At 40.3% G+C, this 23,221-nt stretch overlaps 1 protein-coding gene across 2 annotated transcripts in view; it reads right to left on the bottom strand.

Moving 5' to 3' along the window:
- THSD4 (thrombospondin type 1 domain containing 4) overlaps positions 1 to 23,221 on the bottom strand; it is a 582,688-nt gene that overhangs the window by 76,297 nt on the left and 483,170 nt on the right. The window lies entirely within an intron of this gene.

The following is a 23,221-nucleotide window of genomic DNA, read 5'->3' on the forward strand; positions in this document are numbered from 1 at the left end:
AAAGAGGCCATATGCTGAGAGTCCACTAGGTGCCGGGTACTCCACAAGGAGAACCTTCTGCAGTTTAATCCTTTCATGATGCCCATTTCATAGATGAGGATAATAAAGGCCATGAAGCAATTTGAGGCTGTGCAACCAGGAAGTGACGGCACTGGAACTCAATCCAGTCCTGCCTGGATCCAAAGTCTGTGCTCTTTCCTCTCCAGGCAAGTTGCCTCTTAATGATGAGTTAACACCTTAGCAGTCACGGTCTCCAGGCAGGTGACAGTGAAGAACGATACACCCACAGCGGGAAGCAGGATAATGAAAGAAGGGGGGTGTATTAGTTCCCTACTGCTGCTGTAACAAATTACTATAAACTTGGTGGCTTAAGGCATCACACATTTATTCTCTTGCAGTTCCTGAGGTCAGAAATCTGAAATGGGTTTCACTGGACTAAAATCAAGGTGTTGGCAGATGTCCCTTTATAGAAATTCTAGGGGAGATTACATGTTCCTTTGCCATTTCCTAGAGCCATCTTCATTGCACTCCTTGGCTCGTGGCCCTACCTCCATCATCAAAACCGCCGTGAAGCATCTTCAAATTTCTCTCTGACTACAACTTTTCTGCCTTCCCCTTCCACTTACAAGAACGCTTGTGATTACATCGGACCTACCTGGATAATCTCCCCATCACAAGGTTTTAATTAGAAACTTTAATTCCATCTGCAACCATAATTCCCCTCTGCCATGTAACTTAATATGTTTACAGGTTCCAGGGAATAGGATGTGAACATTCTTTGGGGGAGAGCATTATTCTGCTTACCACAGGGAGTATCAACATGACTTTGCCTCCTCGCAATTTTACTTGAAGCTGGCTGATGGCGGCACTCAAGTCCCCATGTCCCCCTCTGACATGGGTGCTGACCCCTGGCTCCCACCCTGCTAAGCAACTTTGTGAAAATCTAGAAATATAGACTCTAGCACCATCGTAAGAGAGGGGGAGTTGGAGCTACAGCTCCTCTGGGACCCCAGCTTCTCAGCAAGGATTGTGAACTGATGCTCAGCAGTTCCAGAGAGGGAATCCGAAGAGGACAGTTCCACCAAGTAGTCTTGAAAATGGGAGGCTCAGAGAACACACAGAAGTAACTGCCCATCCATCACAAAACCATTTACACCACCAGGGCCAAGATGAAGGGCAAGGATGGTCTTCTGCAAAGATCCCTCTGGCTGGCTTTTAATTTTTCCTTTTAAGATTGACTTCGATGCTTAATTGAACCTGATTTCATTGGGATTAAAAAAAAAACACCTTAACTGGAGAAAGGCTTGGGGCATATATTCCATTTCATGGATTACAGGTGGGAAGTTTGAAGAAGCAGATTTGGGTTAAATAGAAAGTACTTTTGAGCAATCAGAACTGTTTGGGGTGGAAGAGCCTGCCCCGTGAGGAAGTCACTCTGCCTCTGTCTGTGTTCAGGGAAGCTGGGGAGAGTGGTCCAGAGAGCTCCAGATAGGATTCTGGACTCTGAACCCAACCTGGAGGGAAATAACAGCTGGAGAATCCCTTCCCTGGTCCAGATGAGATGCTAGTCTTTTATAGACACTCACGACCTCAACGAGGATGACAGTATTAGCTCCACTTTATGGATCAGAAAACAGGTGAGTCACAGAGACTCACCCCAGGTAACAGAGCTTGCCCAAGGCAGGGGTTGGAGGATGGCCCAGGCTCCTGCTGCTCAGGCCACATAACGCTCTCAATGGGAAGCCTGGATGCTCTTGGCTCTCCTTGCTGGCTCAGGAAGTCAGTGACTTTATGATAATTCTGAGAGCAGAGGCAAGAAAACGAAGCTTATTTCGTATCTGGAGGCAGCTTTATACAACTATCTCATTTCTGTCATCTCTACTTTATATGTCAGGAGAAGGAGATTCACAGAGTTCACAGTATACGCCCAAGATCACAGAGCTGCCCAGTGGTGGGCACGGAATTCAAAGATTGACTGAGGCTCCGAGTGCGGGACTCTCTCCACTGCCCCTTTCTGGATGCTGCTTCCAGAAGCCCAGAGGTGCCGAGCCCCCTGAGAAACCAGGTGGTGACTTCCAGAGCCGGAAGGGCACACCAGCTCCAAAATCCATCCTTGGTCTGACTACATGCACCCACATGAGGATACCAAGAGGAACAAATGCTCTTTGAGGGTTAAAAACACTTTGTAGAAACTTCCAGCAGGAAGATTGTTATTTTGGGGTCACATTTTAGACCTACTGTTTATCTATCAGAATCTCAGTGACGAAGAAGTAAACTGAAGATCCCTGCAGGTCCTAATGGGCAGAGCTTCAGAGCAGAGGATCCCTGGCACTTGCCTGACACCCAACGGTGGACAAAAGACTTTCATGTGTGTTATCTTGTGGGTGGAGGTGGATAGGAAGCAGGTAAACGGTCCTGCTCCCGAGAAGAGTCAGATACATGGGGTTCTGGAACATCACAAATGGGAATGGAAATGTCAAAGTGAATGACTAAAAATAAATAAATAATAACGGATGGGGAATGAGTATTCCAAGATGTTAACATTTTGCCCTCAAAAGTAGGCTTTTAAAAATTATAGGCAGCTCACGAAAAGAAAAAAAAAAAAAACAACCCAACAACTGTGGGTAACAAACAGGTAACTTAATAAAAGCGCTATTCTTTTAATTATAAAAGTTTTAATTTCCCTTTCCCCTCCATTATTTCTGCTAATAAGCTTGTTGACTGGGCTGGAAGTGATTATGAAAGGCTGGGAACAGGTTTTATTAACTGGAATAACACTTTTAGACATTAACGTTTTACTTTTCAGTTTTCTGAATCAGATGCAATACGGAGCCTCTTTAAAAGTTAGGACGCAATTCAGAATATTACCTCAGGATCACCTCATTTGAGTATGCAAATACACTCATCTTTAGGGTGAAGTCTGGGTCCTGGTAATTCTACACAAACCCTTAAAGGAAAATGTTCTTTGCAACCTTTGGGAATGAGAGGAAAATTAAGGGAGGAATTCTGGATAGGCCTTAAGACAGAAGACTGGATTATAAAGGCTTCCCACCAGTCAGTAAATCAAAGTCATGAGCTAAGCACTTTTTTCCGTGTGAAGTATCCAGTTGGGAATTGTGGAGCATTATGAAGAAAAGGGAAAATCCAGATTTTCACTCAAGGAGCTTTTATTATCAAAAGGGAAGGTAGAAGAAATAATTATATAGAATACTTACGAGCACATGTGAACAAAACAAACATTTACAAGAAGCTGTAACTGAAGTCGTAACTGTAGCCTAAAACAGACTTGGCTTGTAACAGACTCTCAATAAACGTCTGTTGAATGAGTGAATAAATGAAAGAAAAGTGAATGAATAAGTGTAACTTGTATATAAGCACTCCAATATTTTTGACCGATTGATGGTTGACACAGATCAGTTTCTGAGATGTTAGTTTTTAAGGTTAGTTTGCAAGCTCATTGCCCTCTGATGGACTTTTCCTAAACAGAAAGTACTGTCAAAAGGAAGCAATGGGGCTTCCCTGGTGGCGCAGTGGTTGAGAGTCCGCCTGCTGATGCAGGGGACACGGGTTCATGCCCCGGTCCAGGAGGATCCCACACGCCGCGGAGCGGCTGGGCCCGTGAGCCATGGCCACTGAGCCTGCGCGTCCGGAGCCTGTGCTCCGCAACGGTAGAGGCCACAACAGTGAGAGGCCCGCGTACCACAAAAAAAAAAAAAAAAAAGGAAGCAATGATGCCCTGCTTATGGCTTCCTGGCCCAAACAGCCAAGATCCCACAACTTTGAAAAATTAAAGCATATCAGCATAAATTTTCATATAAAATAAAATTCTTATTTAAAATAGCAGACCATAACAAACATCAAGACGTGGACTAAATAGTTCTAAAGAACAAACAATTACGGAAAATGAATGCCTAGTAAGAAGTTGGTAGCTTAATTTTTATTCCCTAGGGCTTACTAGCCACCATCTAGCACTATGCTCATAATTGACTATGAAACTTTTCTCAACTAAATTTTGGAACGAGGAATGAGTCCAGCTTTGGTATCTGTTAATAGGCACAGTATGTGACTATTCATTGTCCTGATTACTGTTCATCTGTGTGCTGGTAGAGTTTTCCTTTAACATGGTCAGCAGGTAAAGAGTAAGCCACTTTTCAGATGTACCAGGCATTACAGCCACCATGCCGTACATTACCTCCTCACGACTTATTTATTCGATAACTGGAAGTTTGTACTTTTTAAATAAGCAACCTTGATAGAGAAAAAAGCCATAAAGCCACTCAAACTGTATCACAACTAAAAATAGACAATACATCAGAGGACATTTAAATAATGAGTGAATTCTACATGTAATTCTGTACTACGACATTTGAAGCTCTCCATGAAAAAGCTATATGAAAAAATTACCAAATTGACTTAAGATGAACAAAAGAAACTCATGATAGACTAGTAACTGTAAACGAATGTTTAAGAGTTACCAAAAATAATTTCTTTTAGAAAGATTCCAGAGCCAGATGTTTTTTATTGGTGCGTTTCCATCAAAACCTAAAGGACTAGGTAATGTTATAAACCTTTCCAGAGAATAGAAAAATTGGAAGGCTAACCTAACCTAAGCTTCAGAGAAGTGGCACAAAATGAAAGCAATAGGCCAGTCTCACTGATGAATTATAGATTTTAAAAGTCCTAAGTAAGGCACCAGCAAACTGAATTCAACAGAAGAGTAAAAGAATCCCTGAGCAAGATGAAGAAGGTTGTATGCCAGGAATGCAGGAATGATTTAATATAGGAAATTTTTAGGAAAAAATAATTTAAATGGCTGCCAGAAATGACATCTAAAACTCATCCTGGTAAAAAAAAATTATAAAATTAGAAACAGACTTTCTCAACCTGATAATAAGCATGTCATCATACATTAATTTAAAATATTTATTGAGCATACATTTATCTTTCATGATAGCGAAAATTAGAGGTATTCGCATGAAAGTCAGAGATAGGTGAAGGATGCCTGCAATCACTCACTAACAGTTGTTTTAGGAGTTTTGGTAAACTTTTGGTAATATATCATGAAAAAGAAATCGAGGTATGACTGCTGGAAAGAAGAAGGCAACATGATCATTATTTCTATCTGATATGATTATATCATTAGAAAATCATGAGGACCAATTGAAAATACTCAGCATTAACAGAAGTTCACAAAGTGGCCAGTAAATGTAAGAAATCCATAGCTTTCCTATATACTGATAATAACAATTTGAAGAAAAGACAGGAACAGATTTCATTCTCCGTCATCGTCATCATCATCATCATACCACAGCAAAACACAGTTAAATACCTAAGACCAACCTTCACAAGAAATGCAGAGAATCTACATGAGAAATATCAAAATTTTACTGGCAGATGTAAACTATTTGAACAAATGGAAATAAATGCTACGTTCTTAGGCTGGATGTTTTAATTATGTCTATTACTCTCAAATTGATGTATAGATCTGGTACATTCTAGACAGGATGCAGGTTCCAATTCAAGTGTCAACTCCTCTGAGAGATCTTTTCTGACCACTGAACTCAGAGAGCACCCTGCTCCTCTAGCCAGCCACTCGTTCTCCACTTCCCCTGTTTTCTTTTTTTATAGCACATATCTCCATCTGAAATGATCTTTTTGCTTTTTTGCCTCCCATCTCCCCCACTAGAAAGTAACTGTCATCAGGCCAGGGGTGTGCCCTTCTTCTCTGCAGTATTCCCAGCGCCTAGAACAGAGCCTGGCACACAGTAAGTGCTCAATACATGTTTATCAAGTGGATTTAACAAAATCACAAGAAAACACCAATAGTATTTTTTTTTTGAATGTGACAAAATGGTCCCAGAATTCACCTGGAATACAAACACCCCAGATTATCTTAAACGGTGTTAAAAAAGAAGCAAAAGAGGGGAGACTTGCCATGCTAAATATTAAAACACATTTTAAAGCTGCAACAGTCAAAATGTGGTATGGAGTTTATTTGACAGATAAATGGAACAGAGCAAGCAGCCATGAAATAGACCTAGGACAAATACGAGGATGGAGCACATTCTAAACATTCCAATGTTAAATAAATAAATTATCCAAAATGTTGGGTTGGAAAATTGGCTAAATATTAGGGGAAAAATCTATAATCACATTTTATACTATTCTCCAAGTTAAGTGTAAAAATGTTTAGACCCCTATGCCCCCAAGCCAGACATAAAAGAGCATATGCTGTATTATTCCATATTTATATAAGGCTTTAAAAAAAACAGACAAAACTAATCTATGGTGTTAACAGTAAAGGTAGTGGTTCCTTTGGAGGTGACTGGGGGCAGGGTACTCCTGGAACACCAATAAAGTTCTATTTCTTGATCTGGGTACTAGTTACACGAGTGTGTGTTCACTTTGTGAAAATTCATCAAAGCTGTACAAATCTGAACTGAGGACTTTTCCTATATATTTACACTTAATACTTCAATAAGAAGCTTATTTAACAAAAAATAAGTACTAGGCCAGCTGATGGTTCTGGCCAGAGGTCAGGCTTTCCATCCTTAAACATGCATTTCTTCTCCATTTGTGTTTTGAGAAGAGGGAATAAAGGTCTGTGGTGAAAAGCTAAACTTATCTCATTGTAATCAATTAAGCAGGTCCATAAGGACCTTGGGTTGAAACATGTCTGCATCCCTCCACGAGGGATCTGTATCACAGCGGCTCTGAGATTCCCCATGCTGACCAGCACTGAGGGTTTATGTTTCTGTGAGAGTTCCCTATGCTCACAGCAGACATTTCACTGTTCTGTGGGTCTCTGAGACATGGCTGAACATTTTAAAAAACACATCACAAAATAGAAAGTCAGTATTCATACTAAAAGCAGAACATCTAAAAGCCCAATCCTTGGGACTTCCCTGCTGGCACAGTGGTTAAGAATCCACCTGCCAATGCAGGGGACACGGTTTGAGCCCTGGTCCGGGAACTAAGCCCGTGCGCCACAACTACTGAGCCCACGTGCCACAGCTACTGAAGGCCGCGCGCCTAGAGCCCGTGTTCCACGTCAAGAGAAGCCACTGCAATGAGAAGCCCATGCACCGCAAGGAAGAGCAGGCCCTGCTCGCCACAACTAGAGAAAGCCCGTGTGCAGCAACAAAGACCCAACGTAGCCAAAAATAAATAATAAAATAAATAAATAAATAAATAATTTAAAAGCCCAATCCTTGATCCCTGCCCAGACCTTAAATATAAGTGTTGCTCAACTTCTGACTGCATCTATGAACATCTTAGTAACACCTCAAGCCAATGAGCTCCATGAGGGACATCACATGGGCGGGATACAATCCAAACAGCCCTTACGATCTAGTTCACTGTCAATTATAAAAGCATATGCCATAAAACTTTGATTTCACTCTTGGCTTTTGGTATCGTTAGAAAAAAATCTTTGCTTGTGGAAGGGTATTTCTTGTCCAGAAAAATCTCAAAGCGCAAATATATAACCATATACTTCTGGACTAGTTTGCATAATAGTAACAACAATAAACATAGCAATAATAACATCTGATACTTGTTGAATAAGTATGTTGTGCCAGTCCCTGTGATGTGTGATTTCCTGGTAGTATCTAACTTAATTTTCCCAAAAGTCCTAGGAGATAAACATTATTGTCCATTCATTTTACAGATAAAGAAAATGATATATGGAGAGGTCAAGTAACTGACTAAAGGCCACAGAGCCAGAAAGTTGCATTTCACAACCTGCACAATTCTGCTCGTATTGAAATGTTTGCGACTTTGTACTTTGGGTACTTTTGCCAGTGAAACCGGTAACTACGGATGTTTCTGAAAATTCCAAGTTAGTCTTAGCCATTCACATGTTTGTAAGTAAAGGAAAGGCTAACCATAATGTGGAGTATTCATTCAGAAGAAATCTTAAGTTAGTTGATTAGTTCCTTTTTCTTTATGAACAGATTTCCACCGAACTAACAAAATTTTATCTTAAGGGTTAATATTGGTCTTCTTGCAGCAATTTTGGGGATTTATGGAATATATGACTTGTGAGGGATCATTAAAAATAGAGGAATTCTGTTTAAGCAAAGCCTTAATGAAGGATGGGGACAGGATCTCTGCTGCCCGATGGGAACTTGCTGTGAGGATTAGGTCATTGCCATGGGTAAACAGCATACCATTCGGCTTTGGTGTCCCTAGAACTCACCAACAAGGAAGGAAAGTCTGGGCTGTTTCAAGAGAGCTGCTTTAGAGACTTAGCTTCTTTCAAAGGCAACTTATATTTCCCTTTGTATATTGTTCCCGCTCTCCTTTTTTTTTTTTTTTTTTTTTTGCGGTATGCGGGCCTCTCACTGTTGTGGCCTCTCCCGTTGCGGAGCACAGGCTCCAGACGCGCAGGCCCAGCGGCCACAGCTCACTGGCCCAACTGCTCCGCGGCACGAACCCGCGCCCCCTGCATCGGCAGGCGGACTCTCAACCACTGCGCCACCAGGGAAGCCCCCCGCTCTCCTTTTTATAAGTAGGATCGATCACTTAAATTTCCAATTCCTGAAATTACTCATCAGTGCCTTCTACTCTCATTTGCTCCAGATCATCTCAAAATGCCAAATGCACTTTATCATTCCAGGATCTAGCAATGCTTTGGTGGACAGTATGTTTTTGTATAATGAGACACTTACAGTCATTGATTAAAGACACACATACATAAGCTCTGGTCTTCTAAGGTTCAGTTTATTGTTTGGAGTCATGGAGCCCACTGATATACACACCAATATCTTTGTTTACTAGTCAGTTCCTGTCCTATGGCTCTTGGTACAGACCTGACCTTTCTGAAATGCTTGCTCTCCGTTCCCTTCCTTCCCTCCTGCTGCCCCCCAAAATACCTTTAGAGCAGAGTCATGATCCTGTCACAACCCTCCTCTAGCCCCACATCTTCAGTGGCTGACCACTGCTCAAACATTAATCCAAAGGATGGAGTCTGGGATGAAAGGTCTTCCACGGTCTGGCCTTATCCTACAGTTGCAGCCTCAAATTCAATGTCACCCTCACTTTCTTAGAAGACATTGTGTCCAGACACATCTCACATTACCTCCTTCTCTGAACCTTAGCTCATGCTGCTCCTTTGGACTGAAATGTTCTTTTCCCTGTTTCTTCTGATAAAGGCCTACCCATCCTCTAAAACAGGGGTTGGCAAACTACAGCATGGAGGGCTACGCTGGTAACTGCCTTTTTTGTAAATCAAGTTTTATTGGAACAGAACCATGCCTCCTCAAACACCTATTGTCTATGGTTGTTTTCTCGCTATGATGGCAGAGAAGTTGCACCTGAGACCAAATGTCTTGCAAAGCATAAAATATTTACTAAATGGCCCTTTCCCAGAACAGGTTGCCAACCCTTGTACTAAAAGCCCAGTTTACACAGCATCTCTCCATGTTCCTCCTCAGATTATTCTGTTAGAAGTAATGTCTCCATACTTTGCACTTCCGTAGTGCTGAGTCTCTCTCTTTTTTTTTTTTTGCGGTACGCGGGCCTCTCACTGCTGTGGCCTCTCCCGCTGCGGACCACAGGTTCCGGACGCGCAGGCTCAGCGGCCGTGGCTCACGGGCCCAGCCGCTCCGCGGCATGTGGGACCTTTCCGGACCGGGGCATGAACCCGTGTCCTCTGCATTGGCAGGCAGACGCTCAACCACTGCGCCAACCAGGGAAGCCCATGCTGGGTCTCTTTATCAAAGTCTTCAAAGGATTCTCAAACAGACTGTAAATGCCTCGGGGGCAGGGACCACAGCTTCACATCTCTGTATTGCATTGCACAGAGGGGGTGTGCTTTATAGATATTCATTAAAATGCTTAATTATTTTGTAGGAATGTCAAGTCAGATGAAGAGCAATGTTTTACTTAATCAGATTATAGAACTACTAGATTAAGGAAGAAACAAATACTGATCAAGGAGACAAATTTTGCCCGTAAAGCAAAATAAACATTCGTGTGACTATCCGGCACAAAGGAAGCTGGAGGAGTAGGGCTATGTATATTTCCTAAGGACATGAATGTCGACTCAATTCAGACAGAAGAAGTAGACTTCTCCCACACTGACATGTATATGATTCTGATTCAAGGAATAGTGTCTGACTTGGGAAAAGGATAGAGTAGAATTAGGAGATGCCGAAAGTCCTTTCAAGAGCTGTTGAAGCTTGGCTATAACAGTTGGATGGGAGCTAACAGAGGCAGCCCACAACTAGCAGCAGAAAAGAACTTTATCTTCTAAAGCTCACCCCTTCAGGGATTTATTAGAAGAATTAAATGTTTAGAGGAAGAGCAGAATCTGACCGGAGCTCTGCTTAATGCGAGAAGGGAAAAGCGTGCTCAGTTTCTCCTGCAGGGAAGAGGGGGGCCACCCTAGAAGGCAGATTTCCCATTTCCGAAGCTTTAACTCTTGAGAGAAAGTAGGGAACCTTCCGAAGACAGCACTGACAATGGAGCAGCAAAGCATGGGCAGCCTCAGCTGCTGGTTAAGAAGTCTGGAAGTTATGGTTTTTCTCGGCTGTTGCTTCTTTCCTTAAGTCAACTGTATTTACTAAATGTCGTTTAAACCTTAGAGATCTCTTCTTGAGGCTTAACTTGTATTAATTCCCTAATGTGGAAGCTCAGTGATCTAACACACCACAAAAAGCCAAACTTTGCTTCAAAGAGGGAAGGCTTAGAGGCACTTCCGAGTGGGTTAGGGAGTGGATGGATTGAGGACAGCTTTATCGATGCTGGACGCACAGATAATGGGTTCTGAGCTATTACCCTAATCCAGGTAGGAGACCTGGGAGCGATTAGCAGCCCTGCTGAAGATGCTGTCTGCAGGTGCTGCTGGGAGATAATGTTATTCTCCCTGAAGGGACAGGGCTGTCAAACCACTTCCATAAAAATCTAAGACCCAGCCTGCTCGACAGCTGTTTCCTGCATTTGAGGAAAGCATCCCATTAGTGCAGAAAAGCAGGTGTGGGTGCTTTGCGTACGTCTGAGACAGATGATATAATTAAAAACAAAGGCAAATCTCAGCTTAACTCCTCCCCACAAAACAAAAGGCAAATCCAAGTACAAAGAGGCAAACTCAGTCTTACACTTCCAGGCAACTAGGTGCTAACTAAAAAGCAGAAAATGTGAAAACACAAGGAGCATAAGCAGGTGGGGCAGAATTGGTTCCGGCGTCTCTGAAAGCTCTTCAAGGCAGAGCGACTGTAAAAGTAAAAAGAAAGCCCATGTAAACAGACGCGAGGACATCAGAGCTTTCCTAAATCAAAGGGAGAAGTGCTGTCAGACACCAGGTGGAAAGTATGTAATGAAAAATTAAGTCTAGCAGTGCTCAAACAAATAACAGCATCTTTCCACTGTCTCTCTGGCACGGGATCTTTGGCAAAGACTTGGTTTTAGACAGGAATCATAAAAGCCTGTTGCTGAAGAGAAGGCAAGAACTGAATCCAAGTAAAAAACCAAATGCTCAAGGATCACCCTCTGTCGTGTGCCAGGATTGATGAGGAACCTCCGGCCGCGAATCAGGATATCACTCTGAGATGTTTCCTGGGGCTGCCACTACCTGTAACAGGTAACCGAGAAGGGTCACGAAGCCCATCTCAGCAGCCTTTCCTGATGCTTGAAAGCAGGCCATGTCGTATCACCTGCTTAAATACCCTTTTAAAAACACACTTGAAGTGTTGGTAAGGATGTGGAGAACCTGGAACCCTCATGCGTAGCTAGTGGGGATAGAAAATGGTGCAGCCACTGTGGAAAATAGTTGTGCAATTCCTCAGAAAGTTAAACACAGAATTATCACATGACCCAGCAATTCCACTCCTAGGTATATACACAAAAGAAATGAAAGCAGGGACTAAACAGATACCTATACAGCAGCATTATTCACTATAGACAAAAGGTGGAAACGACCCAAATGTCCATCAACAGATGAGTGGGTACAAAAATGTGGTAGATACATAAAAAGGAATTAATTTCTGACACATGCTACAACATGGATGAACCTTGACAACATTATTCTAAGTGAAATAGTCCAGACACAAAAGGACAAATACTGTATGATTCCACTTGTATGAGGTACCTAGAATAGGCAAATTCATGAGACATAAAATAGAATAGAGGTTAGCGGGGGTTTGAAATAGGGGAAAATGGAGAATTATTGTGTATTAGGTACAATTTTGGGGATGATAGAAAAGTTCCGATAGTGGTGGTAGTTGGACAACATCATGAATGTACTTAATGCCACTGAAGAATACAGTTAAAACTGTTCAAACCATAAATTTTATGTTTATATATATTTTACCACAATTTTTTTAAAAGGAGAAAAAAATCCAAAGGGTGTTTCATTTCTCCAAAATGCTCCACACTTTTTAAGAGCTGAACGTTCTTTTAGACGCTAGCTTCAGAAGAACGCTGTTGAGGCAGATGGTGAAAGTCTAGTGACTAAGACATAACTCTGGCAAGCTAGCCCAAGGATTTCCAACATGAGGGTAGGCCAAATGATTGGCAAGTTTGAAGTAACAGTGGGGGGCAGGGATGGCACAGTGTGGAGGGGACAAAAGGCTGTGAGGAATTAGAACATATTTTTCTTCTCATGGTGATAGGGAGGGGGGCAGAGAAGGCACAGGTCCTCCTCCATGCCCCAGCTATGTTTTTCCTGCCAATGGCCACGGGTGTATACGTAGGTCATGAACAAGGACTGAGCCTGGATCTGAGACCTGACTCCACCACTCATGAACTGTTCCCCTCAGCCGGTCCCTCAACCAGGCTGAGCCCAGCAGCCTCAGCTCTAAATGCAGATCCTGATAGGACCCTGCCAGCCCACCACCACTGTGAGAGTGCTGCATTACACGAAGCAGGCAGACCCAGGATTCCTACAGTCTACGAGTAACACACGACCCCAGTACCGTAAGTGAGGTCTCGTGATCAAGGTGGGCTAAGGATGCCTGAGCATACACCCCCAAAATGGCTTCAGGAGAGCCAAGGCCTGCCTTGATTTCTGTATCCCCACTACTCATCCCAGTTGCTGGCGCCTGGAGGGTACTCGAGGGAAGGAATGTCTAAGTCTGGACTGTTTGTCTTCAAGGGGTACACAGGGAGAACACAGACAAATTACAATAGATAAATTACAATAAAATAAAATATGGTGAGTGCCAAACTGGAGATATGATCAAAGTCCTATGGGAGTCCAAAGGAAAAATCTCTCGTTGCTTTTCCTTTTATCTATCTGTCTTTTATTCTTCTGCCATGTATTAAGAAAGCAAGCAAGGACTACAGATTGATTTATAATGTCGTGTTAATTGCAGGTGTACAGCACAGTGATTCAGGTATATATCTATTCATTTTCAGATTCTTTTCCCTTATAGGTTATCACAGAATATTGAGTAGAGTTCTCTGTGCTAAACAATAAGTCCTTGTTGTTTATCTATTTTAGATACAGTAGTGTGTATCTGTTAATCCCAAACTCTACTTTATCCCTCCCCCCACCTTTCCCCTTTGGTAACCGTAAATTTGTTTTCTATGTCTGCGGGTTTAAAAGAAACCATTTTCTGATTAGAATGAGGTCATCACAGGGGAGATGCTGAACACACGGGTTCACTTGTGTTTCTTTCTTTGTTCTGCTGGGAAGAAGGAATTACTCCTAGAGAGACAGTTGGCGGGTGGTGGGGCAGAAGGACACATAACTAGAGCAATTAATTTAAATCAGGTAGGCTTTTGATGTCTAAGAAGAAAGGTACAGATTTTTACACTTGAGCCAGCATAATCCTAGAGGCTTCTGGCAATGGGTGGAAGAGAAGGCTGTTTTCTATTTAGCCATTACAAGGAAAAGCAGAGTTTTGTTAAGCAGCCATTGATAAATATTGGAACCTTGAGATAAGAAAGGGAAACTATGAATTAAGCCCTTGCCATGCTAGAAGCTTTATGTTTATTATCCTATTGAATCCTTGCATACCTCTAGGAGGTAGTGGTTTTGTATCTACTCCGTGTTGCCACTCGTCCATACACACTCAGAGGAAACCTCTCGGACAGCAGACTGACAGCATACTGAGGTTTGTTCCATTTTAAGGAAAGGTAAGTGTCTTAGTCTGTTTGGGTCACTAGAGCAATAGATCACAGACTGGGTCGCTTGTAAACAATAGAAATTTATTTCTTACAGTTTTGGGGGCTGGGAAGTATAAGATAAAGGTGTTGGTAGGTTCAGTGACTGATGAGAGCCTACTTCCTAGATGACTCTTTTCCCTGTAACCTCACATGGCAGAAAGGGGTCAGGGATCTCTCTGGGGCCTCTTTTATAAGGGCACTAATCCCATTCATGAAGGTTCTGCCCTCATGACCTAATCACCTCCCAAAGGCCTCACCTCCCAATACCACCACCTTGGAGGTTTCAACAAATGAATCTGGGAAGGATGTGAGCATTCAGTCTACTGCAGTAACTGAAGGAAACCACTTAATATACCTAGAATAAACAAATATTCATTAACTTTATAAATGTAAATTGACAACTAAGGATAATCAGTCACTGGAGCAAAAACAAAAACAAGGGCAAATTACAATAAAAATTCTTAAAAGTTAGTTATGTAAAGAAAATTCCTTACTTTGATAAGAGGTGTCTATCAGAATCTTCAGCAAACATCTGTTAGAAGCATTCCCATTGTCAGAAACATGATAAAGAAGTCCACTATCAATATGATTATTCCAAAAATTTTTAGAGGTTTGAGTCTCTAAGTGCAACAACATATGAAAGAAATAGGAGGTAGAATACTTCAAGGGAAGATAACATTAATATTATCTACAGATATCACACGATTTTCCACCTAGAAAATCCATGTTAAATAACTGAAAAACAATTCTATTAGAATTGTTAAAAGAGTCTAGCAAGGTGTACAGGTACAAAATAAATAAATAAACTGATTTAATATGCATTAGCACGTGTAATTGGAAATATAATGGAATAAAAATCTTATCCCGTATTAGGAAAAACTATAGCATAAACCTAATAAAACATAAGCAAAGTCTAGGTAAAGACATTTTATTAAAGAACATAAAACAAGGAGATCTACTATGCTCTGGAATCAAAAAAGTCAATATTGTGAAGACAAATTTTTCTTCTTCAAGTAAGTCTGTAAGTTTATTGCACTTTCAATTAAAATCTCAACAGAAGTTTTATAGATTTTTGACAAATTGATTTGTAAAGTGTATGTAGAACAAATGTACAAGAAGACCCAAGAAAATTTAGGAAAAAACAAAGCGTTTGGGAAGAGTCAGAGAGTTGACCTACAAAAACTTAAAACATACGAAATTACAGTAATGAAAAAAAATGGTACTAAAGGAGGAAGAGACAGATCAATAGACCTGAACTGAGAATTCACAGGTATATCTACAGATATTTAAATTTAAAATATATGGTAGAGGTGTCACTTCAAATTAGTGAGGGAAATTTAATAAGCATTATTGGGACAATACCGTCTATTAGGAAAAAGACAGATCCCTACCTCATACTGCACACAAAAATTAATTCCAGATGGATTAAACATTTAAATATAAAAAGAGATTATAAAAGTAATAGGAGAAAATATTAGAGAATAATTTTATAATGTTGGAGGTGGGCAGGTCTTCCTATGTTAGACAAAATCCACTAGCCATAAAAAGATGATTGATAGATTTGACTAAAAAAAGACTAAAAGTTTCTCCACAGAGCAATAGATATCATAAACAGAGTTGAAACACAAGATAAAGATGAATAAACATACATGAAGAGAACGGTTATTATTCATAACATATATGAGTTCTTAAAATCAAGAAAACTACAAACACAGTTCATAGCAAATTCATAGAAGGAGTACAAATAACAAAAATGAGTGGTCAGGGAAATGTAAATTAAAAAGGTATACTAAAAATTAAGTACATTCATAATATTTAGTGTTGGTAAAGGTGTGGAGAAATGGTTCTTTCATGAACTTTTGGTGGGGGTATAAATGGGTACAACTAAACGTGGAGAGGAATTTTGCTTTATCTTTCAGAATTTTAAGTGTTCATTCCATTTGACCTATAAATTCTATTTCTAGGAGTCTATCCTATAGAAATATTTATGTAAGTATGAAAGGATACATATTAGGACATTCATGGAAGCACTACTTGTTAAAGAACCATTCTTCAAGTTTTCTTCTCCAAGAATTTGCTGTTTCTTCTAGAAACATCTTTTTCTGTTATTTATCTTGGGTTTTCTCTTTCAGGCTTTTAAAAATGTCTAGTGATCCTTGGTTGTCCATTCATGTTATTTTCAATCATCCGTTGATATTTAAGACAAAAGTGGTGGGAAGGCTGCCTGAGAACTCTGTACACATTGGCTGAGCTTATTAACAGGCCAAGTTCTAAGAGATGGGGTACCAGTCACTCAGCAGCTCCTTCTTCCAATTCCAGAATGAATACTGAGGTCTTGGAGCACCAATCCTCTCAGCCACGCCCTTTTGAATGAGGAAGTCAGTGCCAGCATTCTGAACGTGTGTGTGGGGGCTGCCTGCTCACATACAAGTTTTTTCACTGTTTCCCTGTTTTTCAGCTCCATTCTCCCTTCCCACCTTCCATTTTACCTGCTGTCCCCCAGACTCACAGGCTCATGGAGCTCTGCATGCAGGTCAACCCCGCTTTATCACAGTCCCCTCTGCTACCTAGGCTGTGATTTCCTTTGCTCTATTAGTGAAATTTCCTCCACCTACTCTTGAGAATTTGTTCCAGAAATTTGTTAAAATCATGTAATAGATGCCCCCCCCGTTTTTTTGGTGGTTGTAGGTTATACCTTCTCTTATTCCTTTAGTGTCATTTTGATGAACCTTGGGAGGAAGGGAAGAAAAACTCATGTATGTAGTCTGCCATCTTGAACCACAAATCGAAAGTATTATTTGCAATATTAGAAAACTGGAGCCAGTCTCAACATTCCTCAGTAGGAAAATGCTTAAATAAATTAGGTTACATCTGTTGTATGGAATATTCTTTACTCAAAAATAATGAATTAGCTTATTATATGCATTGCTATGAAAAGTTATCATGATATAACATTAAAATAAAGGAGCACATTGCAGAAAGTGTATATAGTAACATGAATTTTAGAAAATATATATTTATTTGTATTTCCACAAAGGACTGGAGGGTATACACTGATGTGTTAAGAGTGGTCCTTTATCTCCATCTTTACACTTGAAACCAGTGGATCAAGTGTGAGGTTGGCATGGAAGAAGAATTTCATCTTTTTGCTCTATATCATCTGTATTGTTCCAATTTTTTACAATGCATGTGACTAAATCTTTGGAATTAATCGTCATACAGATGTGAGGCATCATATTATTTAAATACTCTAGTCTTTCCCACATAGCTGCTCAACTAGCAAATTAAAGGCTTGCAAATTACAGATGATCCATGATACTTGATTTTTAAAATGCTGACCACTACTTTCATTGTTTAAAACTTTTAAGAAAGCGTGCTTAAAAGTAAAGGTATTGCCAGTTTATTTGAATTTTTAAAAAAAATTTATTTATTTTTGGCTGTGTTGGGTCTTTGTTGCTGCGTGTGGGCTTTCTCTAGTTGTGGCGAGTGGGGGCTACTCTTCGTTGCGGTGTGCGGGCTTCTCATTGCGGTGGCTTCTCCTGTTGTAGAGCACGGGCTCTAAGCACGCAGGCTTCAGTAGTTGTGGCACGTGGGGTCAGTAGTTGTGGCTCTCGGGCTCTAGAGCGCAGGCTCAGTAATTGCGGTGCACGGGCTCAGTTGCTCCGCGGCACGTGAGATCTTCCTGGACCAGGGCTTGAACCCATGTCCCCTGAATTGGCAGGCGGATTCTTAACCATTGCGCCACTAGGGAAGTCTGCCAGTTTATTTTTAAAAGTTTATAAATCTTCAAAAACAAAAAGAATCCCTTCTAAGTCTAAAGCTCTATGACAGTGTAAACATGTTGGCAGGTAGAACATGTCCTGTAGAATCAATTTTTGCTTGGTATGCTTTTATGTCTGATTTCTTAACTGTTACATAATGACATTAGTAAATTGAGCTGGCTGAACTATGCCAAACTTTGATATTTCAGCTAAAATAATTTCACAACATCTTATTAAGGAAGAGGCAAGTAATATAAAATGTCAATCATTTTAATAAAATTAGATTTAACTTTTTATTTCCAAAGAGCAGGGTTCAGAATAATTCAAGTGGAAAAGGAGACTACATAGTTTACAATAGATACACTGGTTCTAAAGTATTTTCCATGAAAAAAAAAAGATCTGGGAATCTATAATCTACCAGCTAGTCTATATTTTGGCGCAAGTGAAAAATTCAAACAAACACTGAAAAGTGGAGCTCATTTCTGCAGAACTTCATTGGTTTCCAACCTAAAATGAGACAGATAAACATCCTATCTCCTAAAATCTGTGTATCATTAAACGTCGTGATTTCTTCAGCGTTGCTCAGAGAAATAGTAAGCATCACGAGGTGCTGAGCTGGCCTGTCTTCCCAGCTACACGTGGGCCAGAACCCCTTGTGAGTTATGGCAGGGCCAGGGCCAGAACTCAGGCTTTCAGAATCTGAGTCCAGCAGGTCCAGTTCTTGATGGCCAAACCAAAGAAAGCCATAAACTCAAGAGTCAGGTTGAATGCTCCATCGCTATTTACATATTAGCCAAGGCTTTTGGTATATATGCCTCTTTCTTCTGTGAAGTTTTTGATTTTTTAAAATTGAAATATAGTTGATTTACAATATTATATGTTTCACATGTTCAACATACTGATTCAATATTTTTATAGATTATACTCCATTTAAAGTTATTATAAAATATTGGCTATATTCCCTGTGCTGTACAATATATCCTTGTTGCTTTTTTATTTTATACATAGTAGTTTGTATCTCTTGATCCCATACCCCTATCTTGTCCCTCCCCCTTCCCTCTCCCCATTGGTAACCACTAGTTTGTTCTCTATATCTGTAAGTCTGTTTCTGTTTTGTTACATTCATTCATTTTTTTTTATTGGCATATAATTGCTTTACAATGTTGTGTTAGTTTCTGCTGTACAATAAAGTGAATCAGCTATATGTATACATATATCCCCTGCCTCTTGGACCTCCCTCCCCCACCATCCCACCCGTCTAGGTCATCACAGAGCACGGAGCTAACCCCCTGTGCTATACAGCAGATTCCCACTAGCTATCTATTTTACACATGGTAGTGTATTTATGTCAAACCTAATCTTCCATTTCATCCCACCCTCCCCATCACCCCTGTGCCCACACATCCATTCCCTACGTCTGTGTTTCTATTCCTGCCCTGCAAATAGGTTCATCTGAACCATTTTTCTAGATTCCACATATATTTGTTTCATTTTTTAGTTCCACATATAAGTGATGACATACAGTCTTTGTCTTTCTCTGTCTGACTTATTTCACTAAGCATAACACCCTCCCGTTCCATGTTGTTGCAAATGGCAAGATTTTATTCTTTTTTTTATGGCTGAGTAATATCCCATTTTTTGTACCACATGTTCTTTATCCATTCATCTGTTGACGGACATTTAGGTTGCTTCCATATCTTGGCTACTGTAGGTAATGCTGTTGTGAACATTAGGGTGCGTATAACTTTTAGTATTATCCTCTTCTTCCGATATATACCCAGGAGTGGGATTGGTGGATCATATGGTAGTTCTATTTTTAGTTTTTTGAGGATGCTCCATACTGTTTTCCACAGTGGCTGCATCAATTTACATTCCCACCAACAGTGTAGGAGGGTTCCCTTTTCTTCATATCCTTGCAAAAATTTGTTATTTGTGGTCTTTTTGATGATAACCATTTTGACAGGTGTGAGGTGATAACTCATTGTGGTTTTGATTTGCATTTCTCTGATGATTAGTAATGTTGAGTATCTTTTCATGTGTCTTTTGGCCATCTCTATGTCTTCTCCATGACACTTTTCACAGAACTAGAACAAATACTACTAAAATTTATGTAGAACCACAAAGACCAAGAATAGCCAAACCAATCTTGAGGAAAAAAAAAAAAGCTGGAGGCATCACACTCTTTGACTTCAGATTATACTGTAAAACTACATTCATCAGGCTTCCCTGGTGGCGCAGTGGTTGAGAGTCCGCCTGCTGATGCAGGGGACACGGGTTCGTGCCCCGGTCTGGGATGATCCCACATGCCGCAGAGAGGCTAGGCCCGTGAGCCATGGCCACTGAGCCTGCGTGTCGGGAGCCTGTGCTCCACAACGGGAGAGGCCACAACAGTGAGAGGCCCGCGTACAGCAAAAAAAACCCCCAAAACCAAAATACTACAGTCATCAAAACAGTATGGTACTGGCACAAGAACAGACACATAGATCAATGGAACAGAAAAGAGAGCAGAGAAATAAACCCATACACTTATGGTCAATTAATCTATGACAAAGGAGACAAGAATATACAATGGGAAAAGGATAGTCTCTTCAATAAAGACCTAAATGTAGGACTGGAAACCATAAAACTCCTAGAAGAAAACATAGGCAGAACACTCTTTGACACAAATTGTAGCAATATTTTTTTGAATCTGTCTCCTAAGGCAAAGGAAACAAAAGCAAAAATAAACAAATGGGACCTAATTAAACTTAAAAGATTTTGCACAGCAAAGGAAACCATCAACAAAACAAAAGGACAACCTATTGAATGGGAGAAAATATTTGCAAATGATATGACCAATAAGGGGTTAATATCCAAAATATATAAATAGCTCATACAACTCAGTATCAGAAAGACCAAACAACCCAATTGAAAATGGGCAAAAGGCCTGAACAGATATTTTTCCAAAGTTTTTGATTTTTAAATTTGAATTTTCACATGCTAACTCAATAATTGCATCTTTAGTAAATAACTCCAGATCTTTTTTGAAGCAAGCAAAGTAAAGAATGTCCATTTTTAAAAGTCAGAAGACCATGCATGTAAAAACACTTGGAGACTAAAGTACTACACATGTAGCATGACTACTATTATTAGCTAAGCAAATAGCCTAGAATAAGTCATTTAAATATTGTGGGTTTTAAACAAACCTTTAAAAATGAGGTGATTAAACCACCTTCTCCAGCACTAATAATACAAGTCCTTCTGTTTTCATAGAAATCTACTTTCTATCTCTGTCAAGTTTGGAGAGTCAGTCATTTTAACAATTCCGAGTATTTCACAAGGCAAATTTGATTTTTATTACTAATAACCCAAAGGCCATTCAGGGAAACAATAGGGCAACTGAAAAAACTTGTTAAAGGTGTGCATTTTTAAAAAGCAATGATACACATTCGAACTATTCATTTCCTCTACATTGTGCATTCTGCAGAACAAATGTACGCAGACAGCCAAGTAAGTTTCGTGCTTCAAGTCAAATTTTTGTACAAAGTACAGTTTACATAACCAGAAATCACAAGGTAAGAAAACCAAAACTTTTATCATGACCTGGAAGATTGTGGAGAACCCTACTACATACCTCTTTGAAAAATGTTTCAAGACAAGAAAAAAAAGAAAGAAAAATGTTTCAATGTTTGAAAATGTATAATGTGAAATACAGTCATTGGAAAGTTCAAAAATAGCTTGATAGACCTGTGCTCTAATAGCTTACACATAATCTCAAACAACTGCATGCAGTTTAACTTTGAACATATATAGACTTCCCAGAACAGGAAATTTCATAGGATTAAGTGGAATAGGGGAAGAGAACACCTGTGATGAGAAAAAGACCATCCCATCCACTGTGCGCTTTAAAAGAATGAATTTTATGGTAGGCGAATTAAATCTCAATAATAGAAGGAAAGAAGAAGAAAAAAAAAAAAAGAGGCTTCTGGGTGATGTTACATCCCAAGTGATGCTTAAGTGCCCTAAACAGGAGGCCCTGTTCATCACTTCTGGAAACTCCTTTCACTCTCGCCTGTTCTTCTATCTCTACTCTCCCCACTCTGGCCACATGGCATCACGTCATACTGTCATGGACTCTGGACTTCTCATGCACCCCACTGGTCACTGGGCATAAGAAGTTGAACATGATTTTCGGAATCACCCTTCCATTGATTCTGGATACTTCCATCCTCCTCTGCCTCCTCTTCATCTTTTTTAGGGAATTTCAGGGAATTAGGGAATTTGTATTCCACAAAGCTTTGACATACTGACAAGCTCTCTGAGACAAAAGAAAGAGATTGAACATTTGTCAACTGCTAATAAGTGCCAGGGGCTCGGTGGGGTCCTGAATATCTGTTATTCTATGGATTCTCATGAATACTTGTAAGGTCCAGATTCTTATTCCCATATTCTAGATGGAAACACTGAGGCTCTGAGAGCAGTTTCCACTCAGACATCTGGTGGGTAATCACCCAGATTATCTATTTTGCCTTCGGAAGGCACAGCTTAAAAGCCACTTACTGAATAGAACTAATTCGAGCCAGGGAAATTACTAAAAACTACGCAAAGCTCACGAAAAGTGGCATTGTTTGCTGGTGCATTTGAACATAGTCACACTTAAAGCAATCCCTCAAAGAACAATTTCCATTCTAGGAACAGGATGTTTGTGAAGATTTGCTCTTTTAATAGTACAAAAGAAGGGAAGCAAAAAGACCATTTTTTTTTCTGCAAATAAAAATAACACACAAACAACTCAGGGGGAAACTAGCCTTATTGCCACTTTGGTGGCTCCTGGGTTTGCCAGAGCAAATGTAAAAGCTTTCCACTATTAATTGGGTTTGTTTCAGAGTCCCATCTGCCATCCCTTCCTCCTCTCACCAATAAAACCAAGTGAAGCTAATTTTGGATGCATTTGCCCAGACAAAGATGGAAGAGCTTCAGAATCTAGAGTTCTTGAGTTGTCTTCTGGGGTGGTCCTGGTACTCGAATTTATAAAATTAATGATCTCTCAGTTGCTGCAGCCATTGACTGCTGCATGGCCAATGGTGTACCAGAATTGCTCATGGGTGTTATCTCTTGGTAGACTACCACGCTTGGAGATAGACTGCCTGGCTTTGAATCCCAGCTCCACCTCTTCCTTGCTGTGTGACCTTGTCAAGTTACATGACCGCCCTGTGCCTGTCTCCTTATGTATGAAATGGGGAGGGGAATAGCTCCCATCTCCTAGGGTTGTTGAGAGGGTTCAATGATTTAATACCTGTAAAGCACCGAGAATAGTGCCTAGCATATAGTCTGTGCTATTTAAATTTCTGTTAAATAAATAATCAAAA

This window comes from Orcinus orca, chromosome 2 (genome assembly GCF_937001465.1).
Source record: "Orcinus orca chromosome 2, mOrcOrc1.1, whole genome shotgun sequence".
Classification (NCBI taxonomy): Eukaryota; Metazoa; Chordata; class Mammalia; order Artiodactyla; family Delphinidae; genus Orcinus; species Orcinus orca.